The sequence below is a fragment of the Gouania willdenowi genome, chromosome 21 (assembly GCF_900634775.1).
Source record: "Gouania willdenowi chromosome 21, fGouWil2.1, whole genome shotgun sequence".
In the NCBI taxonomy this organism is placed as follows: Eukaryota; Metazoa; Chordata; class Actinopteri; order Blenniiformes; family Gobiesocidae; genus Gouania; species Gouania willdenowi.
In genome coordinates this window covers 22697464-22709765 of record NC_041064.1, presented here as the reverse complement: position 1 = coordinate 22709765, position 12302 = coordinate 22697464, and positions in this window count along the sequence as shown.

Below are 12302 nucleotides of genomic sequence, written 5' to 3'. Positions count from 1 at the left end.
CAGGGGGGTTTAACGGCCCGATGGTCCTGCTAGAAGAGGTGGTCCAAACAGCGTGCCAGACTGGCACGATTGGCCGCGCATGCGCACGCACAACTCGACTCGACCCGCGTGCAAAATGTGATGACGTTGGTACCGCGCGACGCTTTACGGCACATAAACATCCGCATTCCGCAATGAAGGCGGTGTCAGAAGTGCTCGTTAGCCGATGAAAAGTTCAGAGTTCTAAATTCTAAACTTTAGAATATAATACAATCATAACTTTTAATCATAAATATGACTCTTCTCAAAACAACAAACTTTGATATCTTTGTCACACAATATCTAAGCTTTCAGTGAATAATTTACAAAAAAAAAAAAAAAAAGTTCACTGATGGTGACATTGAGATCTCAATGTCACCATCAGTGAACTTTTTTTTAATTTGTAAATTATTCACTGGAAGCTTCTCTGGTGGTGTGTGCAGTGGTTGTTATTATTATTATTGTATGAAGCCAACATTACTGCAGTTCTGCACATCATTGTTGTCCTGTTAAAGTATTTTTATACAAAGATTTAAAAACAATCTGAAATTAGTGATGACTCAAGTAAATCACCTTTATTATGCATTATAACAATCTGTTCCTTAAGTCTCTATAAATTATTGAAACAATTAAAAACATCTAAAAAATAAAATTACAGAAAATTAAATAATCATTTAATATACATTTCAATAAATAAGTGCATCCCATGTTGACTCTGAGCTTTATTCTGTCTGTTGTCTGTGGAAGTGATGGGTCTAGACCTGATGATGGAAACTAGGATCAGCTCATGGTTTTAATGTCCAGGGAGGGGCGTGTCCACTCTGCATAGACTTAAAGAAGAAGAAATAAAAGAAGAGTTACATATTGTCATGTTCATCAAAAGGAAAACTGAAAGTGATGGAGATAAATATGCTCAGATGGACACAGACACACACACACAAAGTTTAAACAAACACACAAATACTCTGTCCTAAACTGTCTCACACATTAAAAGCATCTATTTACACTTATATTAATGTACACAAAGACAAGCTCCACAAAATCAGAACGACATTTATTGATTCAGAAATTAAACTGATCTTACCTTTATAGGCTCAGTTTCCTCCTTTGTTTTTAAATACATTTGAACCTCCATTCATGGTGGTTTTTATCGTCAGAGTCTTTCATTTTTAATAAATCCACCGTTATTTGGTCAGTTTTAATCTCTTTCTTTCTCACTCACTTGGTTCTCTCTGTTCCTTGTGTCGATTTCGTCAAAACAAAGCGGCATCTTTAATGTTTCCGTTAAGTGTGAGTAAAATTACTGCAATGTACCGACACTGGCTGTAAAGAGCAACTTATTATCTTTCATAAACTGGTGGAATTTCTCCGATAGAGCAAATATGAGCAGAGTTACGGTCATTTAAATTAACGTGATGTGTTCAGGGGCCCTGGGAAACCCAGTCCATGGTAAATCTTGGTTTATAGTTACCCTACGCAACAGAAAATATGAAATTAACCGAATGTACTGTCAACAACAAACCCAGAGTTGCTTAATGGTGACGTAACGCCAAACGTGTGTCATAAATTAACGTGATGATGTGTTTCTCTGTGGGAACCGAGTTGAGCTGGTGATCACGTCCGTTCTACCGTGCCAGAAAAGGGACAGGGAGTGGGGGATTCCTGCTGTGAGCTTGGAACGGCCCCAGTTGCCAGTGTGAGTACACCCTTAATTTCGAAGAAAAATACACCCTGAACATGAAATTAAAAATGATCAAAGACATTCCCTGTTCTTTTCTCTCTTATATTATTCTGTATAGTTTCATTCAGAAAAACAGTTTGAAAATATGTCTGCAAAAAGTGAAACATTATTCTTTGCTTTCCTTCCATTTCATTTTCAGATGTTGTACCTCAGAGCAGGTTTTGTCACATGAAGGCCAGTTTGGAAACCTATTTTTGTTCCTTTGGCAACTTACACGAAGGTTAAAGGCTTCAGTGCAGGGACAGTGTGTCAGTGTCGCAGGAGAGCTTTAATTTAAAACACTTTTTGTTTAAGATTAAAAGAACTTTCCCAACATCACTAAACTTTGAGCTAATGAGGTCATTCATGGGATCTGCAGTGGACAGCATCCATCTGAAGTAGTTTATAGAAATAAAAGTAGTGACCTTGTGATGTACATTTTTTAATGCATGTAGGGAACAAAAATGAGCTAAAGTCTGGTCTATACAGTACATACCCTTTCTCTTATTTCTGAATAATCCCATTTTGTCCAACTACAACATTTTGCTTAAAAAAATATTATTTAAAAAAAAAACAAACAAACTATAGAGCATAATGATGGAATGAACAAGTGATAACACACATTTTAAAGAATCACCATTTGTAAATAAGTATAAAGAAACAGTATTTAGTGCAGTGGTTCCCAACTAAGATTGTGTGTTGTTTTAATTTTAAGAAAATAATAATATTTCAAAAATCTTTTTAAAATTTTCAGAAATTTCAGGTGACACCATTTAAACTCCAGGCGACCCCACATGGGGTTCCGACCCCAAGGTTGAAAAACACTGATTTAGTGCCTCCTGAATATATTTATTTCTATAGTTTTTATCATTTCTGGTGTGAGACAAGACTAACACTTTATTTGTTATTTTTCCTCCCTCTCTCTCTCTCTCTCTCTCTCTCTCTTTCTCTTTCTCTTTCTCTCTCTCTTTCTCTTTCTCTTTCTCTTTCTCTTTCTCTCTCTCTTTCTCTCCCTCTCTCTCTCTCTCTCTCTCTCTCTCTCTCTCTCTCTCTCTCTCTCTCTTTCTCTCTCTCTTTCTCTTTCTCTTTCTCTTTCTCTTTCTCTCTCTCTTTCTCTCTCTCTCTCTCTCTCTCTCTCTCTCTCTCTCTCAAGTACCCCCTGTAGTGCCATTGTGTACTCCTAGGGGTACATGTACTCCCATTTGAGAAACAGTAGTCTATACCAGGGGTTCTCAACTGGTCTCACCCTGGGACCCACATTTTGCCATAGTCATCAATCGCGACCCACTTTTTTTTTTCTGAATTCAACCAACCAAGTTTAGTTTTTCAAAAACAGATCTTGGAAACACATATAATCTTTAATATAGCATAAATCTATATATTTTCATGTCTGTCAAAAGAAAAGTTTCTTTCAAAATAAAAGACAAGTCCAACATGAAAGACATTAAGTAGGCCATTTATTTATTTTTGACCAGCTGTCCGCGACCCACCCAGTACAGGTCAGCGACCCACGTTTGGATCCCGAACCACCAGTTGAATTGCTGGTCTATACGACCAAACTGTTGTAGCTCAAATGGTTAAGGAAGTTCTGATGGGAGCATTTAACAAACATGTAGAGGCAAAATAACAGTTCATAGTGTTAAATATAGTTTTTTGAGAGCTTAGAAAGCAAATAAATCAGAGTTTTTCCTTTTTACAACGTTTCTGAAGTGGATTTTTGTGGAACTGTGTAACCAGAGTTAGCTACAGATGCTGCCTGTTTAATCAACAGACAACCGAGGAAGCCATTGCAAGTTCTCAAGACATTTCAAACCTCTACAAAGCAGTTTTTTTCTTTTTTCATTTTTTTTTTTCCAAGCAGTTTAGGGGATTGTAAAAGGGCAAATGCTTTGGCAAATCAATATATACAGTATAGAGGGTTTTCACCGACGTCACTTTCTGGGCAGTAACCCTGATGTGCAGCCATGTTGGAGGCACTTGGTGGTAAACACTGCAATGGATAAACCACATAAAAGCTCTTCAAAATGCATTATAGATGCAAAAGCATACAGGGAAGGACTTGGTCTGCTGGAAAGGGCACCATATTTGGACAAGTGCAGATCTATACGAGTCGGCTCCCTTGTCTTGGATCAATGACGACCCGGAGAGTCTTCCGTCTATTTTATTATGTATCCAGATATCGTCAACTACCTGGTTTTTTTGCCAAGCCCATACACAGCGGAATATCTTAAATCTTATAAAGGTTTGGAGGCCTATAACCAGATGGTGTGAATGCCAAAGTAAGTAATACCATAACATCTCTTCTTGCTTCTCTCGACGAGGTCAGTCGCATTCTCTGTTTCTCCCTCCCTTCCGTCTTATCTCTCTCCTAGCTGCTGCTTTGTCAGGTCTTGTGAAACTAACAAGAGCCTCTCTCTGTAACTCATCCAAAACCGGAATAATGGAATTAATTAGTTGGTCTCTCAGTGCTATCGATCAGATTTTTTCGACGCAAAGAACCAGGGGTGGTGACCCCGCATGTCCAAGCGGGACGTTTGCGGCTGGATACACACTTGACCCTTGGAACAAGTGGCGAGTTGTGTGTCTGTCCATCCTTTCCGTGGAAGACGTGGAGGACATCTACATGATTGGAATAATGATAGTAGGCATGCTGCTGATCGGAGCTGGTGGCTTCCTAATCTATCGAAAAGTCCGTACTACGCTGGCGACTGTTTTGGAAAAGCTGCCAGTGATTTCTGAAGGATGTAGCAGGGCTCTGAACACTCAGACTCATGTGTTGATCGATATCAAAAGCAAGTAAAAGTCGCTTTTGGATCGTCTACACGTTATGGATAACAACTGGGAGAAGTTCGAGACCCGACTTGGAAGTGGAAACTAGGCCACTCATTGGATTACAGCAGAGAGACCCAGGACAGAAGGCTATTGGAAATTAACATAGCCTGTATCAAATCACATTGCTTATCTCCCTTTCGGCTCCCCAGCCAGCCAAGGCCAAAGCCAAGGTTGTCTCAACTCTTATCACCAGGAAGTTTCTGCAGACGGCGGCTCTTACCCCCCACTCCCTCCCCCCGCTCCTTCCCTACATTCCTCCTGGAACTGTTGATGCTGAACTTTTCCACACATCATCTGGTTGTCAGTAACGCAGCTACAGGTCTTCAACTTCAAATGCCTCGTCGGCCATCTTTCCCCACCCCCCAACCGCAGCTGCATGGAGGCGTGGTTGCAGCGCCGACTGGCAGCACGCCCATGTCCCCAAACGGCTGGACTCCTGTTGTTCTTCCCACCTGACCCCCTCCCCCAGCCAACCTCCCACCCAACCCTTCCTACATGCCTTGTCTCGAGTTGTTTGACTGTGTCATGCTTACATTTATGTTTGCAGAGGCGGTTTTTTTTCCTGGTTTCACACTGCTTTCTCTGTTTAGGGAAATCAGTTTCAAACTGGCAGTTTTTTTTCCCCTCACCCCTCCTCTCCTCCTGTTATTGATCCCTTTTTTCACCTAAATATGTGGGCGCCGCAAATGGCTGCTCCGGTGTGTTGATGTGTCTCCTTTCACTGCAACTACCTAGTCAAATTCCTCGTATTGTTCTAAACTGTACCTGGTCAATAAAGCTCTTCTGATTCTGATTCTGATTCTGAAAAGATCAGACCTTTTACCTGGAATCCAATGGCCACGTTTACATGGGAGCTTTAATTCCTCTTTAAAGCGGAATAAAAATTCATTCCTCTTTAACCTGTACCTGTTTAACCTTAACTCTTGTACACAATTAATTGCTAATTTAATTCTGAATTTTGGTTTTCAAATAGAAGCATGTGGAACCTTTTTTAACCTTTTTGTCTAAGGCCTTGTCCTGAGGAACATTTAGACATCTCTGTACAAACTGTCCTATAGCCCAGTAACCAGCTGCTGCTCCTTGGTTACAAATGTACTGGCTCACGTTGCCATTTAGGAATTATTTAGTTGGAAATCTGTCAAACTTTTGAAAAACAATTTTGAGACAGTTTTACCTAAAGCACATCCAACTGATCTCTTGTGTTGGATATTTGGAAACTTTTGTTTGTTATCCACTCATCCTTTGATGGTCTAAGTTTACATGAAGCACCTTGATCTTTGTCCGCGCTCAGAATTCAAATGTCTTTAAAAAAGAAAACTCTCAAAGCTTTTTAACTCCATCCTATTTGAAAGTTTCCCGTGGACAAAGTTACTGTAGTGTACGCTCTCTTTGCTGCTGGAATACAACGTTTCAACCAGGTTATCTTTGCTTTCTGCAGATGTAGAAAGAATTTCAATTAAACTGAAAATAAATATTGCTAGCATTTGTCCTCAAAAACGAGCACTGCCTGCTATTTTCTTGTATGTTACTCCTTTAGCGCCATCAACAGGGTATTTGTTTGTCCACTACTGCAAAAGAGACACTTGGTTTTATGTTCTAAAACAAACATTATTGATGTTGCAATACTAGTAAATAAATATCTGTCGATTTCTTCGAAATACTCATTTTCTCAGTTTGAGGGTTCTAAACACCTTTGATTTGAAAATCTATAATATTGTGGTTGTAGACACACACCAAACTCCCCCTCGGGTCATGTTTGTATACTCAACTATTGATTAAATGGGTCAATGATCTAAACCTTCCCCTCAGTGACTAAATAGAACAGCAGAGCCAGATGCCACAGATGCTCAAATTCAGGTATAAAAAGCTTTTCTGATGTGTTTTTTTTTTTTTCAAATTGAAACCCGTGAAAGATAAAGCCGAGGTAATCCTTTGATGTATGCCGCTGTGTTTGTTTGGTGTCCCAGAAAAAATCATTTAATCAGAGGAGAGAAAAATAGTCCAAAGCGTCCCTCCAAAACACCTTCCACCATTTTGTTGTTTTTGCTGTGCTCTGTGTGTGTTTATGTCCATCTTGGTCAGTCGTCACCCCTTTTCACACCTTCTCTGCCTATCAGTGGGATGTGACCTGAGGCAGACTCTTTACAACAGCCCTGATGTCCTTCAAATCTCACACATCAGCTTTCCAGCTAAACCCAAAAGTGGAAAAATAAAACCAGAGTTAAATCCATTTCAAGAGGAAAGATGTGCAGATTGCAGATGAGCTTTGTGTGTTTTTTTCTCCAGGTTTTCTTTGAAGCGAAGCCTGCTTTGTGTCTTCAGTAAGTGCTTTTTTTCCCTTCTTCTTTTAGGCTGTGTAACCGGACTGAAAACGCCACTCACCTTGTTGTTCTTGTTATTGTTCTTGTTATTGTGTAGGAGGATGAGTTATTATTAATGGGTTATATAACTAAGAATATTAATTATGATTATTAATATTATTTAAATTTTTGCGGGGTGCCACTCCTTTTAACAGGAGAAATATGTCTAAGTTTTTAGACTAAACCCATCAATGTGAAACTAGGGAAAAGTGAATTCTAACAGCAACATCTATACCATAATCACAGCTTTAATGAATCAGAGGAATCAAATATTATGTTTAACCTTTTATTCAAAAGTCAACAATTAACACAGTCAAAATATCAATTGAAATGGGATAATTAAATCATGATAAAATGCATTTCTAGGCTAATAAAAGTGAGGATTATATGTAATAAAGTGAAATCACTATTCTAGGAGAATGCTAGTCTACTGAATATTGAATAAAAATTCAGGATACATATTCGAATAATAAGATCATAAAATCAAAGAATAAAATCATAAAGAGAGCTCATAAAACAAAGAGAGGAAGACAGACAAAGGGGAGACGAACAAACACGAATGAGATGAACTGTGTGTGGAACATGTTGTGAGTGTGTGTAAGTGTGTGGTTATGGAAGTATGTATGCGATCTATTGTGGATGAAGTTGCTGATGAAAGTTCATTCAGGTACCTTGAAGATGATGTCAGGGTTGGACCTGGAGGTGCTGTTTGAAGAAATGCAGTGGGACGTGCCACCGTTGAGTTCTGTTGCGTTTCAACAGAGTATAGCACCTTCAGCCGATCCAGGCGGTTCTGGCCTTCGCAGCTGGGTTAGAGAATGGCTCGTGGCTTACCCCGATGGGTCGCAGGCCGGGCTTCATTTTCGGCTGTTACGCACGTCACTAGATGCTGGATTCGTCCGAACCAAGCAGCTGTTGGTTCCAAAAATTTAACTGTTTCAACTAAAAATAAAATGAAATAAATGAAAAGGTGGGGAAGGGAAACGCGTTGAGCATGAAACGCCAGCGTCCCAAAACTGAAATTCTGGGCGTTTTCTTCCTTAAAAGATTATCTTTGAGACTTGCCTCCCAAGAAGGAAGCTTCGTTGATTGGTTTAAAGTTGTCAGCATCTCAGCTGGATGCCTGTGGGTGTGTCTGGGGTGTGTGTGTATGTGGGACAATGACAAACAGGAGGGATGATTCCTAGATTTACATATGAACCATAATAATGAGTTCAGCATATTCAAATAATCTTTTCAACATCATATCTTGAAATATCATGTATTACGAAAGAGTTTGATACCAAACACGACTGGAAAATAGCCTAGTATTACTTTAGGAACCGGTTTATGAATTTTACTTGTAATTACTCATAAACATAAATGTTAAAAATCATGTTATGCCTCTTCTTTACTATATGGTTGCAGTAGATACCTTAAACTAACTTTTGTGATGTTTTCTGGTATTTTTAAGCACTTTTTAAATGATGAAACATTTAAAATAGCATTCTGTGGGTATTAAATTATCTGAAAAGAGTGGAATAGGACAGAAAATATTTGCAATTTCAATTTCTGTAGAAACCATTCCAATAATGTTTCCATTTGTAACTTTTCAAACATAATACAATTTCTTTGTTCTCCCCTCTTCACTGGGACACATCTCAGAGAAGGGGCCTGGAAAGTGTCCTTCTGTGACATCTCACCACAGGAGGTCAAAGGGTCATTGGGACAGTTCTGTGATCTTACAGCATCCCAAAAGTATCTGTTTGTAAAGGAGGGAGAAGACGGATGTTCTTCCCCCTTGTGGAGTCGTAAAAAGAGTTCGTACTGAATATTTCAAAGAGTTGGGTCAGTCTTTTCGGCTACGGTATTGGGTTCAGAGGCCGCATAGTGGGGTTAGCTATGCACCTCAAAGTTGCGGGGGCAGCTATTGTGTAAACAGTTCGTGATAAAGAAACAGGCTCCTTGGTTAATTCCTATAGGAAGAGGGTCTTTAGGCTTGATGTGGTTTGGTTCCCTACAATTGTGTACACTAGTTAAAGATGCTACTGCCAGAAGAAAAAAACAAAACATAAGCTGATTTCTCATTTATTTGCAAGTCAAATATTACAACGGTTGGTGGTAAATCATTGGCACATACCAATATATAAATGGGGCCCATTACCCCATACGTGTCACGGAGCCCCATTTTTCAAATGACTACTCCTCTGTTAGTTTATGTTAGATACGAAGGCAGTTTGGGATGAATACTCTATGACTGAATATGATGAGACGCTCGGCGGTCTTTTTTTAAAAAATGGGGCCCGGGGGCCCACCCCCACATTTCTGGTAATTTCTAAATTTATGGGAACATAGTCGTGTGATAAATTGTTTCAAAGGTAATTCAAAGTAGATTACGATTATGCCTCACCCCACTTTTTCCCAGCAATTTCCATCAAAGTCACCAATATATAAATGGGGCCCATTACTCCGTATGTGTCTCCGGGATGCCAGCGGGCCCCCGGATGGCCCATTTTTCAAATGACTTTGAAAGGGGGGGAGGGGGGGAGAGCCCACCTCCTTTTCTGGTCATTTCTAAATTTATCTGAACATAGTCGTGTGATATATATCGTTTCAAAGGCAATTCAACGTAGATTACGATTTTACGTCGCATAATTTCATTTGTTTTACTCGGTGGAACCGAGTCATTTGACTTAATTCTTGGGAACGTGGTGCATGCTATTCGGCGCGGAGACGTGGCCCGACCGTAGTTCACCAGAACTTGTTTTAGATGCTGTTACGGCAGAATTTACGGTTGACCTCATTTAGTGACATGATTCATTGCTCTGGTTGAATGATGGAATCCAGGAGAAGCATTGATGATTTTATATAAAAAGTTTATTCTATTGCTAAGTAAAAAGGTACAAATGGAACAAAGTGAAACAAAATTAGCGTCCGTCCAGGCGGACGTCCGAAGGAAGTGCCGCGCCCCGCTCCAACAGTTTCAAAGCTTAAGCTTTTTATACAGATAAGAAAAGGTCCCAACAGTGAGAGACAAAAGGGAGGGAGTCAGATGCCCATAGTGGCAATGTTGGAGGATGATGAAGATGTTATGAGAAGGTTTGGCTCCAGTCTTTATCTGTCTTGATAAGTGTGTGCGTCAGTGTATGTCTGCATGTGAGCAGAGATTCTGGCCTTGGCAGAGACTGTGCTGCACTGAGAATAATACGATCTGTACTGTTTAATCATGATTCAGCTGTTCAAAAGTGTAAAGATTAATGGAGTCGTCATGTATTAAAACATGACAAATTGTACACATGAACATACATTTGAGGATATGATGATGAATATAAAAATGACCATAACATTCCCCACTTTTGGTCGCCTCAACGACCAAATCAAGAAACAAAATTATTATATTCCACCTTTGCTGTCTGTCAGGGTTAACCATTAGCATCGTTATTGTCATACATTGGATATATTCTTCTTTTGTGAGGCACAGATATATCAAGAAAAATGTGGAAATAAACCTTAAAAAAAAACTTCATCATTATTATCAATGGCATGAATCATCAAAAATCATCCTTTATTACATCTAGATAAGCAAAAATCATCATTTGCATCAAGGACATCACTCGTCTTCATCCGCTGAGTTCAGTGGTAACTGGGGTCACCAATAGCCATGGTTAGAATCACCGCACTTGATTGGCTGCATCATGAGTGAAGAACCTTGAGTATTTTCCTCAATCGTAGCAGAAGGGTTTATGACTGTATTCCTGCAGCTAGGTGTGGGGTTGTCCTCCCTCAACCTAGCTATGAGCATTTGGTGTGGCTTATAAACAAAGCTAGGCCCTTGTTCTAGAGCGTTTTCTTGTGTGTGTCTCAGTGGCTTTGTCGGTTCCCCCTTCATTGTTCGGTCAGCCTCCGTCTCAGCATCAGCTGGTGTCGGCAATCATCTTGGATCCATGTTGCCTGCTCCGCGACCTTCACTGCCGTGTGGGTCGTTCCGGTCGGCGTTGTAGATGATTGGTTGTTGTCTGAGGAAGGGTAGTCTCCACACACCTGGCAACCTCTCTTGGGATCGGAAGGTACCTGAACAGAAGAGGGGGAAAAACACCGAAACAGAACTCTTGGGATTGGCTGGTACCTGAACACATGCGCGATCCCACTATCAATCAATCAATCAATCTTTATTTGTATAGCGCCAAATCATAACCAATGGTATCTCAAGGCACTTTACAGTAGAGCAGTCTTAAGGACGGACTCTTCATTTTATGGATACACACATATGCATATATACGTATATACACATACATATGTATCCCACACCCAACATGAATTCATCATGGCGGCAAGGAAAACCTTCTGTTAAGCAGCAGGAACCTTGTGTGGATCCCATTCCTATGATGAACAGCCATCCACGTTATGCTGTGTTGGGTGTGTGCAGAGGAAAGGGTGGAGACAGAGCCGCTGAGTCTCTGTAACTCCACACTGAGGATCCCACGGACCTGCAAGACAAAAGCCAGAAGGAGTACAGGAGCAAACACACAAGGGAGTAAGCAGACATAGAGGGAGTGTTTGAAAGAGGAATGGGACCCTCTCCGGTCCCTCTCTAACCTAAATGACCTCTCTCTTAACGCCCTCTCCAACCTCTCTCCAACCGAGCATGCCAGACCCCCCCCCCCCGGCAGTCTATGCCTATTGCATCTTAATTATGAGCTATGAGCTGGTTCCTAACTAAAAGCTTTATCAAAGAGGAATGTTTTGAGCCTAACCTTAAAGGTAGAGAGGGTGTCTGCCCCCCGAACCGTGGTTGGTAGATGGTTCCAGAGAAGTGGGGCCTGATAACTGAAAGCTCTTCCTCCTATACTACTTTTAGAGATGAATGGAACAACGAGTAGTCCAGCATTTTGAGAGCGTAGTGTTCTGGGGGGATTGTATGGCACTACAAGCTCCTTGAGATAGACTGGTGCCTGTCCATTTAGGGCTTTATAAGTGAGAAGAAGAATCTTGAATTCTATTCTATATTTTATGGGAAGCCAATGCAGAGAGGCTAATACAGGAGTAATGTGATCTCTTCTCCTAGTTTTAGTCAGTACACGTGCTGCAGCATTTTGAACCAGCTGAAGTGTCTTAAGCGACTTGCTCGGGCAGCCTGCTAAAAGAGAATTACAATAATCCAGTCTAGAGGTAACAAAAGCATGGACTAGTTTTTCGGCGTCGCCCTGAGACAGGATAGATCTGATTTTAGCAATGTTACGGAGATGAAAGAAGGCAGTTCTTGAAGTTTGTTTTATGTGAGAGTTGAAGGATAAGTCCTGATCAAATAGAACCCCAAGGTTTCTAACAGTTGTGCTTTGTGCCAGAGTAATGCCATCTAGGGCAGTTAGGCTAGCAAAGGTTTCTCTAAGGTG